General features: G+C 46.7%; 1 protein-coding gene across 14 annotated transcripts in view; it reads left to right on the top strand.

Annotated features, from left to right (window-relative positions):
- The window catches only part of epb41a (erythrocyte membrane protein band 4.1a), a 122,773-nt gene that overhangs the window by 22,572 nt on the left and 80,844 nt on the right, over positions 1-19,357 (top strand). For 13 of the 14 annotated variants that reach the window (XM_041903772.1, XM_041903763.1, XM_041903769.1 and 10 more), the window contains exon 1: positions 4,382-4,534. The exons of the other annotated variant lie outside the window; for it this stretch is intronic. The gene's annotated coding sequence lies outside the window, so the exon portion shown is untranslated. Of the gene's footprint in view, positions 1-4,381; positions 4,535-19,357 lie in introns of those variants that run through there. 14 annotated transcript variants of the gene reach the window in all.

Raw genomic sequence — 19,357 nt, 5'->3', positions numbered from 1 at the left:
GAGGGAGAGGAGTGAGGAACGTTCTGGAAGAGATGTGGTGGTGACACAAGAGGGTAGGAAGGGAGGGGTACCATTGTGTTGTTTGTGCGTGTGTGGGAGGGGGTACTGTGTGTGTCAGAGAGAGAGAGAGAGAGAGAGAGAGAGAGAGAGAGAGAGAGAGAGAGAGAGAGAGAGAGAGAGAGAGAGAGAGAGAGAGAGAGAGAGAGAGAGAGAGAGAGAGAGAGAGAGAGAGAGAGAGAGAGAGAGAGAGAGAGAGAGAGAGAGAGAGAGAGAGAGAGAGAGAGAGAGAGAGAGAGAGAGAGAGAGAGAGAGAGAGAGAGAGAGAGAGAGAGAGAGAGAGAGAGAGAGAGAGAGAGAGAGAGAGAGAGAGAGAGAGAGTTTGTGTGTGTGCGCGCACATGTGCCTGTGTGTGTGTGTGTGTGTGTGTGAGGTTCCTGCCGTCTGCTCCCCCTTCTCCCCTCTTCTCTGGGGACCCCGTCTGATTGGTGCTGTCATTTCACATCACCAGACGGTCTGGCCCGCGTGCACCTGCTCCTTACATTAGAGGGAGGGGAGGGGCGGGGCCAACGGGGAGGGTGTGACGACATGAGACTAAAGAAAAGAAAAGAAATGGGTGCCACAGACAGTGAAGAGAAGAGTACGGTAAAGTTGCCCCTAGATGCTGATCTTGGGTAAGTTTAGCATGTTCTCCACTAATGTTTAAGGTTAAGAATTGGGGGTAGAGAAGCTGATCCCAGATCTGTACCAAGGGGGAAACTTCACTCCGGAACGTGTTTTGGAGGCTCTGTGAGATTTCCATCATGTATTACAGTAACAGGTGATCCTGAGTGGTTTGCACAGTAGCGCTGAACGAGGACGGCTGAGCACACAGAAACTGAACCATAGTAGCCTGGTAACCATTGTGTTTGGACTGAATATCCCCCCAGAGCACTAGCTAAAAGTGGCTTAGATATGCCAATTACAACCGCACTGCACCCTCAGAGACCGAATCCCGACCCCTACAGTCTCCTCACACCAACATCAGGCTGGTACTTTTCCTTTGTGGGGACTTTCTGTGCATGTAGGCTATTTCTCTGTGGAATTTATCTCTAGTGCTTTTATTCCAGACAATTTGTAGCAGTGGCATAGGCAGAAGGCAGGGCCAGCACAAATTTAGGTGGGCCAAAATTTGGGCACTCAAATCATCATAAAATGATCATAAAATCAAATTCTACCCTATATCCTACTGTAATCGATCTCACACAACAAACCATTTAACATGTGATTTCACATTACAGACCAAATAGTCTTGTAGGCCTACATAAATCCATGACTTGCATTTAACATGCGACTCACATGGACCTACACATAATAACCCATAGGCCTATAATGAATAGACTATGAGACTAGAACATAATGCCCTGATATAACAGTAATAATCACAATAGGCTTGGCAACCTCTCGCTGTCTCAGTGACCAGGAGATAGTAGGCTAGGCTAGGCTACCAGGAGATAGTAGGCTAGGCTAGGCGACCAGGAGATAGTAGGCTAGGCTAGGCGACCAGGAGATAGTAGGCTAGGCGACCAGGAGATAGTAGGCTCAGCGACCAGGAGATAGTATGCTAGGCTAGACGACCAGGAGATAGTAGGCTCAGCGACCAGGAGATAGTAGGCTAGGCGACCAGGAGATGCTAGGCTAGGCGACCAGGAGATAGTAGGCTAGGCGACCAGGAGATAGTAGGCTAGGCGACCAGGAGATAGTAGGCTAGGCTAGGCGACCAGGAGATAGTAGGCTAGGCTAGGCGACCATGAGATAGTAGGCTAGGCTAGACGACCAGGAGATACACCAGGAGATACACCTTGCTGTCCCCAGTCCGCCTGGCCTTGCTGCTATTCCAGTTTCAACTGTTCTGCCTGCGGTTACGAAACCCCTACCTGTCCCAGACCTGCTGTTTTCAACTCTTAATGATCGGCTATGAAAAGCCAACTGAGAGACCTGAGCCCTAGGACCATACGTCGGGACTACCGGCCGTGGTGACTCCTTGCTGTCCCCAGTCCGCCTGGCCTTGCTGCTATTCCAGTTCAACTGTTCTGCCTGCGGTTATGGAACCCCTACCTGTCCCAGACCTGCTGTTTTCAACTCTTAATGATCGGCTATGAAAAGCCAACTGAGATTTATTCCTGATTATTATTTGACCATGCTTGTCACTTATGAACATTTTTGAACATCTTGGCATGGTTCTGTTATAATCTCCACCCGGCACAGCCAGAAGAGGACTGGCCACCCCTCATAGCCTGGTTCCTCTCTAGGTTTCTTCCTAGGTTTTGGCCTTTCTAGGGAGTTTTTCCTAGCCACCGTGCTTCTACACCTGCATTACTAGCTGTTTGGGGTTTTAGGCTGGGTTTCTGTACAGCACTTCGAGATATTAGCTGATGTACGAAGGGCTATATAAAATAAAATTGATTGATTGATTGATAGTAGGCTCAGCGACCAGGAGATAGTAGGCTAGGCTAGGCGACCAGGAGATAGTAGGCTAGGCTAGGCGACCAGGAGATAGTAGGCTCAGCGACCAGGAGATAGTAGGCTAGGCTAGGCGACCAGGAGATAGTAGGCTAGGCTAGGCGACCAGGAGATAGTAGGCTAGGCGACCAGGAGATAGGAGGCTAGAGAAACAAGATTCTCTGGTCTGATGAATCCAAGATTGAACTCTTTGGCCTGAATGCCAAGCGTCACGTCTGAATTCTGGCACCATCCCTACGGTGAAGCATGGTGGTGGCAGCATCATGCTGTGGGGATGTTTTACAGTGGCAGGGACTGGGAGACCAGTCAGGATCGAGGCAAAGATGAACGGAGCAAAGTACAGACAGATCCTTGATGAAAACTTGCTCCAGAGCACTCAGGACCTCAGACTGGGACGAAGGTTCAGCTTCCAACAGAACAACAACCCTAAGCACACAGCCAAGACAACGCAGGAGTGGCTTCGGGACAAGTCTCTGAATGTCCTTGAGTGGCCCAGCCAGAGCCCGGACTTGAACCTGATCGAACATCTCTGGAGAGACCTGAAAATAGCTGTGCAGCAACGCTCCCCATCCAACCTGACAGAGCTTGAGAGGATATGCAGAGAAGAATGGGAGAAACTCCCCAAATACAGGTGTGCCAAGCTTGTCATACCCAAGAAGACTCGAGGCTGTAATCGCTGCCAAAGGTGCTTCAACAAAGTACTACGTAAAGGGTCTGAATACTTATGTAAAGTTGACATTTCCGGTTTTTTTTTTCAATAAATTAGCCAAAATATCTAAAAACCAGTTTTTGCTTTGTCATTATGGGGTATTGTGTGTAATTGATGAGGGAAAACAACGATTTAATCAATTTTAGAGTAAGGCTGTAACGTAACAAAATGTGGAAAAAGTTAAGGGGTCTGAATACTTTTAATACGTTTTCCCACCCCCTCCCTACTGCTTGCTATACATTCTATCTGATGGTGTATGCATGTTTAGGCCAGTTCTTGACTTTGACTGAAACAGGTTCCGGTACTCAGTTCTGGTGAGTTCCTGCTAAAGTCAAGTAGGCCTAATGTGCTTAGGTAAAAATACAAATAATATCCCGTTTGGAACACTGACAAATAGAGCATGAAAAATCTGATTGGGTGGGCCTGGCTCCCCAGTGGGTGGGCCCCGCGCCCACCCAGGCCCACCTGTGCCTACGCCCCTGATTTGTAGAATTGTAAGCAGAGCACTACAAGCATTCTGGTGATTTAGCTTTAGCAAACCCTCCACAGAGTGAGAATGCCTTTTTTTTGTTGCTGACCCAGTCCATTAAAAGGATGTTACTCATTATTTATTACATGTGATGGATGAAAGGAGAAAGGAGGGTCCGTGAGAGACTTGGACCTGATTCACCACATCCTTTTTGTAAAGGTGTAAAAGTCCGTTGTTGAGTGAATGGAACGCGTTTTATTCTATTCGAATGTGAGCGCTGTTCTGTGGCATGAGTGCGGTTTCTCGAGTTGTTCCGACCAGTTCTATCATCACCTCACGGTGTAGATGCTCTAGGGTCGGGGGGCCTTGAACAATGCCTCTTTTAGCAACCATGTTATAAAAATGTAAATCGCTGACATTGAATTGATTCAGGTTAATTCCCTAGACATGTATTCAATCGATTTTAAATCAATATCTACGTTATCGTTCCAATTTACTCCTTGAAATAGATACACTGATTTTCTTTGCAAATTAAGACATTTTTATATATCCTTGGTTACGATGGCGCAGCCTTGGCGGTTGTCATCGAACAACAGCCTCGAACACAATGATTGGATTAGGCTGGTCCCTGCCCGTCGTCCATTGGCCACTGCTATAAATACATTTACCTCGTTGCATACGGAACCCCCTCCTTTTTACTAGAACCTAAACACATAACAAAAAAAAAAAAGATACCCGGGATAATAACACTCATGGAATTGCGACTCTGTTTATCCAATGCGCGAAAAGAATAGACAACCAACGGTTTATTTTCATTGAGGAGTATTGGTTTATTTTCATGAAATAGAGAGAAAAAGGTAAGTACAATGTGAAACCTTGCACACTGGCGATGGATTACGTATTGTGTGATGCGATGCTCATGAGGAAAGAAATCTGACAATTTTTTCACAATCGTTTTCATTTTCAGACAGACCCTTTAAACACCTGCCGACCGGTTATTATCAAGAAGTCTCAAATGATCAATTCCTAAAGAACGTTGCATTCTAACCGAAACATGTTTTGTTTACCCGTTTCATTGATCGAAGGCGTGAAAATATAGGCTAAATAATTTTTGCGGCTCACGACGAGTTAGAATAATCTAGAATAGGGCTGCTGATTTGAGGGTAAGCATTGTGGTCGGGGTGGCAGAGTTCACAAATAGGAAACAGTGTAACAAATATGTAACGTTTTCACTGATACAAATGTAAAAAAAAATTATACAAATGTAGCCATTCGGATAAAGGAGAGGGTACTATAGCAATTCAATCACATCGATATGAATGGACCTCCGCAATGTCAATATATTATACTCAATGTCAAAACAACACAAATATACTACTTGAGTTGATAAAGATATTCTCAGGTTCATATATATATATATATATTTTTTTGTAATCAAAGGCAAAAAAATTTAATAGATTTTATTCTTGGCTAATTATAGACTCAATTAAACAGATAATAAGATCTCCCAGCTACTTTCTTGCATTTTTTTTTCTTTTGTCTTCAACTCTCTTTTGATAACGTTTCATTTAGGCTTTGTATAACTTTTATTGAATAGGCCTAGTTCCTGTGACATTTATTAAGGATTTGTTACCAATGGAGCATAAAGCCATAAAAGAGAAGTGTCCTGAGTCTAGCTGTATTAAGAGGAACAAAACAAGCCCCACTTAGCCTACACCGGAGAGGTGAGAGATTAAGTCTACTAATATTTTCCCACAATTTCATTTGTCTACACTGTACAAATTAAATCACTTGGAATGTAATGTAGCGATAGTATGAGTAGTATTCTCTTACAGGAAACACTGCTTTTCTCATTGTCCAAGAGACAAGGAAGGGCTCCTCCTTGCAAACACGCACATGTTGCTTTCTGGGATGTGAGTGATGTAACCAGACACTGTAGTGTAGGGCAATTCCACAGTAACAGAATAATGCTGAGACTCAGAATTTTCACTTTAAAATGTATGTCAAACAAAAACCAATGATTGCAAAGTTAAAGAACTCTATTCACAAGGACAACTTTTTACAATTTCCACTGAACATTTTACAAAAACACATTTACTTGAAGAACAGTGCAGATTCAAAGGTTGGTAACAGAATGACGGTTTGTGCTGTTTGTGGGGGGTCTTCCTGCGAGAGGGGGTCTTCCTGCGAGAGGGGGTCTTCCTGCGAGAGGGGGTCTTCCTGCGAGAGGGGGTCTTCCTGCGAGAGGGGGTCTTCCTGCGAGAGGGGGTCTTCCTGGGGCATACATCTATACATCTACATGATATATATATATATATATATTTTATAGTCTGATTTCCAGTGGCTGTCTCTCAAGGTGTCGGTTTCATTAACGGTTGAAAGAGCAGTGTGCATGGCTTGCGTCCCAAACGGCACTCTTATCTACATAGGGAATAGGGTTCTATTTGGGATGCATATCATGTGTTATGAACCCAAACGGTAGCAGACACTCTAGCTAGGCCTAACACACTGAGACATGGTTTACTGCTTACGTGACATTTGTCACTAGCGTCGACATGAAGCTGTAGTCCCCAGAAAACCCCTCTCCCCACATCATGTCCCGGTGCGTGGGTGACATTAGTATGGAGAAGCTGTTAAACCAAATGGCACCCTATTCCCTACATAGTACAACGGCACCCTATTACTATGGGTTTCCCTATGAGCCCTGGTCAAAAGTAGTGCACTATATTATAGGGAATAGGGTGCCATTTGGGATGCAGAATTAGAGACAGCTAGCAGCGAGGACTGTTCATGTTCTTCACAGGTGTGATGACGCCAGCAGATTACCAGGCTGGCTGCATCTCTCACTTTCACCGCCTCAGAGGATCACTCTCTTGTTTTCTTTCTCTCGCTCGACCCTCCTTGGTTAGGCTACTCTCTCTCTCTCTCTCTCTCTCTCTCTCTCTCTCTCTCTCTCTCTCTCTCTCTCTCTCTCTCTCTCTCTCTCTCTCTCTCTCTCTCGCATTCTCTCTCTCTCTCTCTCTCTCTCGCGTTCTCTCTCTCTCTCTCTCTCTCTCTCTCTCTCTCTCTCTCTCTCTCTATCTATCTCTCTATCGCTGCGGGAGTTGTGACCCATTTTTGTTGGTTGCTTTGTCATAGTTGTGTCTAGGGGGGCATATTTGGGAGGGAATGCTGTCACCTCCAGGTAGGTGTTTGTCCCCCTGTGTGCTAAGAGTGTCAGGTTATTTTCCAGTTCTGGCATTTAGGTCGCCCCGGACTTGTACATGTCTCTCTCTCTTTCAATCCCTCTCTTTTCCCATCTCTCCCTCACACAGCTGTGTGGTGTAATTTTCTTCAGTCTCCTGATGTGTGCATGCTGGATAGTGGTCACACACACACACATCATCTCCCTTGGCGAACTTGCCTCGATGCTGCCTGGTGTGTCTGTTGAGATGCGCCGCGTTTGGGACTTTGGGAGACTTGAAACGTCCATCTAGGTCGAAAATATACAGGTTAAGACAACGTAATGATTTCATGCGGCAGCGTTCCGTTATGGGACCAGCGCTGTCGATAACTACTAGTGCCGTTGCTAACTAGCAACACTGGTCCCATGTTTGTAAAGAGTTATGGGATATTAGGCTCCCATTGTCTTAACCTTTGTCATCTTCAACCTAGACGTCCGTCTGACCGTTGATTGTTTCGATTTGATCTCTGTCATCAATGCCCCCATCAATGAGTCCAGAGCCTTGAGTCCCCCCTGAGTCCAGAGCCTTGAGTCCCCCCTGAGTCCAGAGCCTTGAGTCCCCCCTGAGTCCAGAGCCTTGAGTCCCCCCTGAGTCCAGAGCCTTGAGTCCCCCCTGAGTCCAGAGCCTTGAGTCCCCCTGAGTCCAGAGCCTTGAGTCCCCCTGAGTCCAGAGCCTTGAGTCCCCCCTGAGTCCAGAGCCTTGAGTCCCCCCTGAGTCCAGAGCCTTGAGTCCCCCCTGAGTCCAGAGCCTTGAGTCCCCCCTGAGTCCAGAGCCTTGAGTCCCCCCTGAGTCCAGAGCCTTGAGTCCCCCCTGAGTCCAGAGCCTTGAGTCCCCCCTGAGTCCAGAGCCTTGAGTCCCCCCTGAGTCCAGAGCCTTATTGGTCTGCCCTCCAGGCCTCCAGATCCACAGACCAGAGGGTATCCTTAACCCCCATGTCCCAGGCAGCGGAACTGCTGATGGGCTGTTGTCCTTTAGGGAATATTGGGACTTTCACTGTCAGTCACACCACCAGTCAGTCACCATGTTTTGGTTGGTTCTAGTAACACTAAGGCGCATTGGTGTCACTCATAAAATATTCCATGCTCTTTAAACTCACTTTAAACTCATTTGGGTCAGGCAGATCTTTCAATTCTGGGTCACAGGGAGAGAGGGAGAGATGAAGGAAGGGATAGAGGGGGGCAGGTAGAGAGGGAATGAGAGAGGGAGGGAGAGAGGTAGGGAGAGAGGGAGGGAGGGAGGGAGGGAGGGAGTGGAAGGCCATGGTGACTGATAGACGGTGTGTTAGGGCGGAGCGCGCAGAGGAGGGAGGGAGAGATGAGAGGCAGGGCGTGAGCAGGGCGTGAGGTAGGATGGAGGGTGAAGAGAGGGAGGGAGGGAGGGAGGGAGGGAGGGAGAGAGGGAGGGAGGGAGTGGAAGGCCAGGGTGACTGATAGACGGTGTGTTAGGGCGGAGCGCGCAGAGGAGGGAGGGAGAGATGAGAGGCAGGGCGTGAGGCAGGGCGTGAGGGTAGGATGGAGGGTGAGAGAGAGGGAGGGAGGGAGGGAGGGAGTGGAAGGCCAGGTTGACTGATTGATAGATGGTGGCTTAGGGCAGGGTGTGTAAAGGAGGAAGGGATAGAGGGAGGGAGGGATGGAGAGAGGGAGGGATAGTTGATAGACCGATCCAGCAGCCCTCCACATCAGTACACAGAGAGATCCATCTGCCCTCCACATCAGTACACAGAGAGATCCATCTGCCCTCCACATCAGTACACAGAGAGATCCATCTGCCCTCCACATCAGTACACAGAGTACACTGAGAGAGAGAGAACCAGCTCTAATCCCACGCAGGGCCCGATTAATTTTAAAGCCGCTTTCAACCTTTAAGCTCACTTTCAGCACCCAGCTACAAGCTACCAAGCATTTAGAAATTTAGATTTGCTTTAGTATATACAGTACCATTCAAAGGTTTGGACACACCTACTCATTCAAGGGCTTTTCTTTATTTTTACTATTTTCTACATTGTAGAATAATAGTGAAGACATCAAAACTATGAAATAACACATATGGAATCATGTAGTAACCAAAAAAGTGTTAAACATATCAAAATATATTTTAGATTTTAGATTATTCAAGTAGCCACCCTTTTGCCTTGATGACAGCTTTGCACACTCTTGGCATTTTCTCAACCAGCTTCATGAGGAATGCTTTTCCAACAGTCTTGAAGGAGTTCCCATATATGCTGAGCACTTGTTGGCTGCTTTTCCTTCACTCTGCGGTCCAACTCATCCCAAACCATCTCAATTTAGTTGAGGTCGGGTGATTGTGGAGGCCAGGTCATCTGATGCAGCACTCCATCACTCAGGGGTCAAATAGCCCTTACACAGCCTGGAGGTGTGTTTTGGGTCATTGTCCTGTTGAAAAGCAAATGATAGTCCCACTAAGTGCAAACCAGATGGGATGGCGTATCGCTGCAGAATGCTGTTGTAGCCATGCTGGTTAAGTGTGCCTTGAATTCTAAATAAATCACAGACAGTGTCACCAGCAAGCACCTCCACACCATCACACCTCCTCCTCCATGATTCACGGTGGGAACCACACATGCGGAGATCATCCGTTCACGTGCTCTGCGTCTCACAAAGACACGACAGTTGGAACCAAAAATCTCACATTTGGAGAGAGAGAGAGAGACTAAAGGACAGATTTCCACCGGTCTAATGTCCATTGCTCGTGTTTCTTGGCCCAATCAAGTCTCTTCTTATTATTGGTGTCCTTTAGTAGTGGTTTCTTTGCAGCAATTCGACCATGAAGGCCTGATTCACGCAGTCTCCTCTGAACAGTTGATGTTGAGATGTGTCTGTTACTTGAACTCTTTGAAGCATTTATTTGGGCTGCAATCTGAGGCTGGTAACTCTAATGAACTTATCCTCTGCAGCAGAGGTAACTCTGGGTCTTCCTTTCCTGTGGCGGTCCTCATGAGTGCCAGTTTCATCATAGCGCTTGATGGTTTTTGCGACTGCACTTGAAGAAACTTTCAAAGTTCTTGACATTTTCTGGATTGACTGATGGACTGTCGGTTCTCTTTGCTTATTGGAGCTGTTCTTGACATAATATGGACTTGGTCTTTTACCAAATAGGGTTATCTTCTGTATACCACCCCTACCTTGTCACAACACAACTGATTGTCTCAAACACATTAAGAAGGAAAGAAATTCCACAAATTAACTTTTAATAAGGCACACCTGTTAATTTAAATGCATTCCAGGTGACTACCTCATGAAGCTGGTTGAGAGAATTCCAAGAGTGTGCAAAGCTGTCATCAAGGCAAAGGGTGGCTACTTTGAAGACTCTCAAATATAAAATATATTTTGATTTGTTTAACACTTTTTTGGTTACTACATGATTCCATATGTGTTATTTCATAGTTTTGATGTCTTCATTATTATTCTACAATGTAGAAAATAGTAAAAATAAAGAAAAACCCTGGAATGAGTAGGTGTGTCCAAACTTTTGACTTTATATTTTTCTCCTAAGTGCATTTGATTGTTTTTTATTTCTCTCATCAAGAGAGAGAAACATTGTTTTGATATAACAATGTACACGGTGATGTTGAGCAGTAATATGCTGGTTACTGTGTGTGTTGTGTGTGTGTGTGTGTGTGTGCCTGCGTGTATTCAATCACCCATGCGCAATCAAATGACTAGGGATATGTGTTTTGTTCAGTGTGTGTTTCATCACATATGCCCTCTGCACAGCTGGGAACTGTAAATCCCTGTCTGAGGGAAGGAAGCCCTGGTCTGTGTCCCAAATGGCACCCTATTCCCTATGTACCCTATGTAGTGCACTACTTTTTTTTTTTTTTTACAAGTGTGTGTAGGGCACTATATAGGGAACAGGGTGCCATTTGGCATGCAGCCGTGGTTTGATCACCTCCAGAGCGCCTCTCTACACCTGGAGCACTGGAGACAGAGCCCACGCTTCCTGTCTGGTTTCTGCCCGTTCAGCAGTTCCCCTTTATCTACTGTTCTGCCAGCTTCATGCAGCACCGCCACTTGGCATCAGCTCTTCTCTTCTCTCACTTCCTGGGGGGCTGCAACCTGTGATTCCTCTCTCTCATCATGTGGATCTCTCTCTCTCTCTCTCTCTCTCTCTCTCTCTCTCTCTCTCTCTCTCTCTCTCTCTCTCTCTCTCTCTCTGTCTTTCTCTCTCCCACGCTGCCAGCTGACTTCCGAAACATTGCCTTGTAAGCAGAACTCGCAGCACCCACAGCGGTACTGCTTGTATCGGAAAACTTTGTAGAAATAATTCTCCCCAAACTGTGATACTAATCAAACACACACAGCATATATTAAAACAAAAACAATTCCCTCCTATTTACAGACCTCTTGTCTAATGATATGAATACACTTCATACTTCTCTCATGTTGAGTCCCAGATCTGGGCCCTAGGACCCTCCGTAGTTCCCTCAGTATCTGAAGTACCCTTTCTGCTTCATCATCCATTGATGCATTCAAGAGCTGTTCTACGTTCATGGAGTTGCCATTTGGCTAACTGGAGGGAATGGGACAGAGTGGAGGGAATGGGACAGAGTGGAGGGAATGGGTCAGAGTGGAGGGAATGGGACAGAGTGGAGGGAATGGGACAGAGTGGAGGGAATGGGTCAGAGTGGAGGGAATGGGACAGAGTGGAGGGAATGGGACAGAGTGGAGGGAATGGGGCAGAGTGGAGGGAATGGGACAGAGTGGAGGGAATGGGACAGAGTGGAGGGAATGGGTCAGAGTGGAGGGAATGGGTCAGAGTGGAGGGAATGGGACAGAGTGGAGGGAATGGGACAGAGTGGAGGGAATGGGACAGAGTGGAGGGAATGGGACAGAGTGGAGGGAATGGGACAGAGTGGAGGGAATGGGGCAGAGTGGAGGGAATGGGACAGAGTGGAGGGAATGGGACAGAGTGGAGGGAATGGGTCAGAGTGGAGGGAATGGGTCAGAGTGGAGGGAATGGGACAGAGTGGAGGGAATGGGTCAGAGTGGAGGGAATGGGACAGAGTGGAGGGAATGGGTCAGAGTGGAGGGAATGGGTCAGAGTGGAGGGAATGGGACAGAGTGGAGGGAATGGGACAGAGTGGAGGGAATGGGACAGAGTGGAGGGAATGGGACAGAGTGGAGGGAATGGGACAGAGTGGAGGGAATGGGTCAGAGTGGAGGGAATGGGACAGAGTGGAGGGAATGGGACAGAGTGGAGGAATGGGGCAGAGTGGAGGGAATGGGACAGAGTGGAGGGAATGGGACAGAGTGGAGGGAATGGGTCAGAGTGGAGGGAATGGGTCAGAGTGGAGGGAATGGGTCAGAGTGGAGGGAATGGGTCAGAGTGGAGGGAATGGGACAGAGTGGAGGGAATGGGTCAGAGTGGAGGGAATGGGTCAGAGTGGAGGGAATGGGTCAGAGTGGAGGGAATGGGGCAGAGTGGAGGGAATGGGGCAGAGTGGAGGGAATGGGACAGAGTGGAGGGAATGGGACAGAGTGGAGGGAATGGGACAGAGTGGAGGGAATGGGACAGAGTGGAGGGAATGGGACAGAGTGGAGGGAATGGGACAGAGTGGAGGGAATGGGACAGAGTGGAGGGAATGGGACAGAGTGGAGGGAATGGGTCAGAGTGGAGTGGAGGGAATGGGACAGAGTGGAGGGAATGGGACAGAGTGGAGGGAATGGGTCAGAGTGGAGGGAATGGGACAGAGTGGAGGGAATGGGACAGAGTGGAGGGAATGGGACAGAGTGGAGGGAATGGGACAGAGTGGAGGGAATGGGTCAGAGTGGAGTGGAGGGAATGGGACAGAGTGGAGGGAATGGGACAGAGTGGAGTGGAGGGAATGGGACAGAGTGGAGGGAATGGGGCAGAGTGGAGGGAATGGGACAGAGTGGAGGGAATGGGACAGAGTGGAGGGAATGGGTCAGAGTGGAGGGAATGGGACAGAGTGGAGGGAATGGGACAGAGTGGAGGGAATGGGACAGAGTGGAGGGAATGGGACAGAGTGGAGGGAATGGGACAGAGTGGAGGGAATGGGACAGAGTGGAGGGAATGGGACAGAGTGGAGGGAATGGGTCAGAGTGGAGTGGAGGGAATGGGTCAGAGTGGAGGGAATGGGACAGAGTGGAGGGAATGGGACAGAGTGGAGGGAATGGGACAGAGTGGAGGGAATGGGACAGAGTGGAGGGAATGGGACAGAGTGGAGGGAATGGGACAGAGTGGAGGGAATGGGGCAGAGTGGAGGGAATGGGACAGAGTGGAGGGAATGGGACAGAGTGGAGGGAATGGGTCAGAATTCCCTAGTCCCTTTATAGTGCATTACGTTTGACCAGAGCCCTATGGGTCACTCTAGGGGCCCTGGTCAAAAGTGGTGCACTACATAGGGACTAGGGTGCCATTTGGTACGCAGAGCATGTGTGTGTTATGGCCTGGCAAGGGGGTAAAGGTCAAAGGTCTCATGTCAACTGACTCCTCTCCTCTGACCCCCAGAGATCTGGAACACACACCCATACCATCTTCTGCACCGTCAAGTTAACGCATCCTCTGTCGTGTGTGTGTGTGTGTGTGTATGCATTCGCTTTTGCTTTTAATTGCGTCTGTGTGTGTGTGTGTGTACTCATTCGGTTTTGCTTTTAATTGTGTATTTGTGCCGTATGCGTACTTGTGTTTTGAATAAAATCCAAACAGTTACTGTAAGATTGTAACCTTTGTCCTCTGAGTTCACAGGTGACTGTATATGGAATCAGTTTACTGTGGGATTATTCCTAACCGAACCTGCAACATGAAATAGGTAGGAGTTAGACCAGTGGATTCTTGGGGCACGCTTCTCTGAAGCATCACTGAAGGAGACAATTACTGTACTAAACGTGCCCAGGGATAAACTGTGTGCCTCCTCATTTCCTGTTTCATGACCAGCCTCCTCATTTCCTGTTTCATGACCAGCCTCCTCATTTCCTGTTTCATGACCAGCAGGGCTGTAGCTGACTGGGCAAGCCAAGAGGTGGAGTCTGATTTAATAGGATGACGCCACGGAGAGAAGGGAGTGTGTGTGTTGTAATGGAGGAGGGATATGAGAGAGAGAGAGAGATACTAGTGTGTGTTTCGGGCCAGGCAGTGTGTTATAACAGGATGTAGGGAGGATGGAGGCAGGCACTCTATTCCTTATATAGTGCACTACTTTTGACCAACCTCCATAGGACTCTGGTCAAAAGTAGTGCACTTTGTACACTTAAAATAAAGGTGCTATCTAGAACCTAAAAGGGTTCTTCGGCTGGCCCCATAGGAGAACACTTTGAAGAAACCTTTTCGGTTCCACGTAGAACCTTTTCCACAGAGGTTTCTACATAGAACCCAGAATAGTTCTACCAGGAACCAAAAACGTCTCTACCTGAAACCAAAAAAAGGGTTCTCCTATGGGGATAGCCGAAGAACCCTTTTTTCTAATGTGTTTGGAATACGGTTCTATTTGGGACGCAGACTGAGGCTCAGGCCCATGGTGGAGGGAGGGAGAGAGGGAGAGGAGATGATTTGAAGGGTGGATTAGTAGCAGTCAGTAGAGTGGTCTTACTGGTCAGGGGAAGCAGTCGTCAGTAGGGTGGTGTTACTGGTCAGGGGAAGCAGTCGTCAGTAGGGTGGTCTTACTGGTCAGGGGAAGCAGTCGTCAGTAGGGTGGTGTTACTGGTCAGGGGAAGCAGTCGTCACTAGGGTGGTGTTACTGGTCAGGGGAAGCAGTCGTCAGTTTTCTAAAAGTAACTTCTATTGCCAACTATGTAAAAATAGCCTCCATAAAGCCAACAAATAAAAACATTGCAGCCTGCAGGTAGAAAATATCCTGATAAAAATAAATATCCTATAAATCAAATTGGCTACGCGAGGAACTTGAAACATTGTATCAACTATTAAACTTGGGTCCAGCCTGGAGCTTGTGCTAGCAAACTTGCAACATTGTATCCCTCAGAGTTTCCCGCTCCAGTGAGCTCCAGACAGACATAGCTGTAGGCTAAGGGATAGGCCTAAGTTATGACGTTTCGACCGGATCAGAGCATGACATTTTCCCCCCTTTCACGCTGAGCTGAGTGGTTATCAAAAGAGATCTGGAAAGATTTTTCAAATAGGCTAAGTTGAGGAACTATTGTCATTCTCAATAGATGTGAAAACAGACTTTGTTTACTTTCTGTTTTGAGGTGAAGAAAAAATTACTTTGAGAAGACAATCAGAAATACTATCAGATCCCCAAATGGGCACATTTAGAGGCCTACATTTGCGTTCAGGCCAGGTAGCATATAGACCTACTTCCATGTATAATCAGGTGCGTGTCCTTACTCAACATTGACAGGAGCGCTACAGACAAAAGATAATGAATAAATTGACAGAACTCATAAATGGAATGAAATAAACCAAAACTTGTTTCTCACAAGTGTAGCCTGGGTTGTGCACTCTGTAAACGATGTGTCCACTCTGACAATGACAACGGTAAAAGACTGGAATAATAATATATTGAATGCATTAACAGAAATTACTGTAATCAAACAAACATTGTAGATTAGAAATTATGGGAATTAAATACATGTACTACAGGTGATACTGGTGTGCCTCTGCAATGGATTAGTCCACTGAGACAGGCGTGAATCAGACAGGATGTCTGGATTAGTCCACTGAGACAGGCGTGAATCAGACAGGATGTCTGGATTAGTCCACTTAGACAGGCGTGAATCAGACAGGGATGTCTGGATTAGTCCACTGAGACAGGTGTGAATCAGACAGGGATGTCTGGATTAGTCCACTGAGACAGGCGTGAATCAGACAGGGATGTCTGGATTAGTCCACTGAGACAGGCGTGAATCAGACAGGGATGTCTGAATTAGTCCACTGAGACAGGCGTGAATCAGACAGGATGTCTGGATTAGTCCACTGAGACAGGCGTGAATCAGACAGGGATGTCTGGATTAGTCCACTGAGACAGGCGTGAATCAGACAGGATGTCTGGATTAGTCCACTGAGACAGGCGTGAATCAGACAGGATGTCTCGCGTGCCATAAAAAACATATATACACCACCGTTCAAAAGTTTCTGGTCACTTAGAAATGTCCTTGTTTTCGAAAGATTATTTTTTTTTGTCCATTAAAATAACATCAAATTGATCAGAAATACAGTGTAGACATTGTTAATGTTGTAAATGGCTATTGTAGCTGGAAATTGCTGATTTTTTATGGAATATCTACATAGGCGTACAGAGGCCCATTATCAGCAACCATCAGTCCTGTGTTCCAATGGCACGTTGTGTTTGCTAATCCAAGTTAATCATTTTAAAAGGCTAATTGATCATTAGAAAACCCTTTTGCAATTATGTTAGCACAGTTGAAAACTGTTGTGCTGATTAAAGAAGCAATAAAACTGGCCTTCTTGAGACTAGTTGAGTATCTGGAGCATCAGCAATTGTGGCCAGAAACAAATAACTTTCTTCTGAAACTCGTCAGTCTATTCTTGTTCCGAGAAATGAAGGCTATTCCATGCGAGAAATTGCCAAGAAACTGAAGATCTCGTACAATGCTGTGTACTACTCCCTTCACAGAACAGCGCAAACTGGCTCTAACCAGAATAGAAAGAGGAGTTGGAGGCCCCGGTGCACAACTGAGCCAGAGGACAAATACATTAGTGTCTAGTTTGAGAAACAGGCGCCTCACAGGTCCTCAACTGGCAGCTTCATTAAATAGTACCCGCAAAACACCAGTCTCAACGTCAACAGTGAAGAGGCGACTCCGGGATGCTGACCTAGGCAGAGTTGCGAAGAAAAAGTCCAGTGTCTGTGTTCTTTTGCCCATCTTAATCTTTTCTTTTTATTGGCCAGTCTGAGATATGGCTTTTTCTTTGCAACTCTGCCTAGAAGGTCAGCATCCCGGGTCGGGGACAGTGGGGGTCAGGGACACTGTGGCCCCCGGACAGGGCCAACCAGGCAGGATATAACCCCACTCACTTTGCCAAAGCACAGCCCCAACACAGGCTTCAGCATGATCCAGTTAAGCTGGCCACCCTCGTCTCTCTGCTTGCCTAAGCCATTGTAATTAATACAGGACTGTGGTGTGCAGTAGGGATGCAGGGCTGCAGGCGTGGGGATGCAAATTCAAGAGGACAGTTCTCATATTGGCGCCAGCGGGGGCTTTAGCCAACTGACAAATCCTGTTGCCAACGTGATCTTGATTGGACACCTACTGGCACACTGTGTGTCAACAGCCATAGAAAACAGGAAAATTATGAAATTGCCATGAAAACTAGCATGATGATGACAGGACTGTTTTGTGAGTGTGAGAATAGTGAGTCTGAACTGGTTCTTTGTCCTTGGGTAATGGAAGCTAATTACCACAGAAATGTCTTTGGACACGTGAGTAGACACATGGGAATGTAAACTTCCTGTGTTGTTGTCTGTCTGTGCCACCAACCAATTTCATACAGAGTCATTTAGACACTAAACACACACAGAATAGTTCAAAATCCGGTGGTGTCGTGCTTCAGAATTTAACTTCTGCAGTTTTTGAAGCATGTAGGTAAAAAGCATACTGTGTCTAACTGAAGTGTTTCTTTCAAGAGGAGAATGACGTTCTACTTGGTTAGTTTCAACCTGTTCCCTGTAGTACTCTGCAGGTCTGAGGAGGGCTGGGGAGGGAGTCACTGTTTAAAGGCTGGAATATAGATGATGATAATGATGATGGTAATCATGGCTCTACTAACTGCTGAGCAGCCGAGAGTGGAGGAGACTGAGAGCAGAGAGAGGCTGAACGGTAGACCTGGGATGCGTCTATGGGCCCTGATCAAAAGTAGTGGACTATATAGTGAATAGGGTGCCATTTGGGACACAGTCCTGACGTCTCCTCGGTCCACTGCGAGCTCCAAATGAGCGTCTGATGAAGTCAACTCACTGCTCCTCGCTGCTCTCTGAATGGTGGAGCCTCACTGTATTAATAGTTGTTGAAGGGCCCTTTTGTTCCTCTGAGCCGGTCCTCTACTGTTCTGACCTGTACCTACTGTACTTTGAGTAGAACGTCCTGTTCTGAATAAATAGTAGATACACACTGTGACTAGACTGACTCAGGAGAGATCCAAGAGAAAGCAGAACACTGAAGGTTATTTGCTAGCATGGTCCCAGATCTCTGTGCTGTCTTGCCAAATATTATGGTCATACATTGAAAAATAAAAAATAAATAATGTATGCACTCACTAACTGTAAGTCGCTCTGGATAAGAGCGTCTGCTAAATGACTAAAATGTAAAAAAAATGGCAAGCCAGCACATGATCTTGGACCGGGCTACTTGTGTGCTTCTGTTATTGTCTGTCAGATTTGGCCCCCTTACAGGGCAGCAACTAGATGAACCCCTCCTTACTACTATCAGACTTGGTACAGCAGGACTGGGCTGGGCTCCCCGGCAGGGCTGGGGTGGGATGGGTTGGTTGTAAAGAGCGACTCCATGTCTGAGAGGAAATGATCCCTTGACAGCTGGTCAGTGAAATCCCAGGAATAGAATCCTGATTCAGATGCTGATTTCATTCCTGGCTTTGATCTAAACCATCTATAGTGAGTCATCAGATGAGTGAGGGGCTACGTCATAATCCCTCAACGTTCCATAGTGGGGCGAAATTGGCAGCCATCTTGGTCAGGGTTGAAATCCAAAACCAGCCTAATTGGAATGAATGGCAGTAGAGGCAGAGGTGATGCATTTCCTGCTTTTGCTTATACAGGAAAATAAAAGCAAGGCATGTGATGTATCAGAAATGGTGTAATGGAATTATAGTCAACCTAAAATATTGTGATATAATTATGAATACCGTTTATACAGGTTTTATACCAATTTTCTGTATAAATAGCCTCTAAAATATATGTTAACAAACCATAAATGTCTCCGATTTAATTTTCTTGGAAAAATGTGAGCGCTGTTATATGATACAATATCAGTACTTGTTGCATTTACAACTTGTCTAAGTCCTATCATCAACTGATTGAGCCAGTGTATGACTGTGGATTAACTGCACTATTTGAATGGCATCTTGGCATATTGGCAATTAATTAAAAAAAAATTTATGGAATCATTCCTTTAAAAGTGGCTGGCTAACTAGATAACACACATACAGTACAGATAAATTATTAACATTCATTGTTTTACACAATATTTTATAACAGCACTGGCGAACCATGGTTGACCAACTCCCTGACCAAGATGGCTGACCTTTGGACCATTCTAGTATTCTAATACCTACTTCTATGCTTATATCCAGGCTCTGTCGTAGCCGGCCGCGACCGGGAGACCCATGGGGCGGCGCACAATTGGCCCAACGTCGTCCAGGGTAGGGGAGGGAATGGCAGGCAGGGATGTAGCTCAGTTGGTAGAGCATGGCGTTTGCAACGCCATGGTTGTGGGTTCGATTCCCACGGGGGGGCCAGTTTGAAAAATAAAATTATAATGT

Source organism: Coregonus clupeaformis, chromosome 17 (assembly GCF_020615455.1).
Source record: "Coregonus clupeaformis isolate EN_2021a chromosome 17, ASM2061545v1, whole genome shotgun sequence".
Taxonomy (NCBI): Eukaryota; Metazoa; Chordata; class Actinopteri; order Salmoniformes; family Salmonidae; genus Coregonus; species Coregonus clupeaformis.
This window is presented reverse-complemented; position numbering and strand designations above follow the sequence as displayed.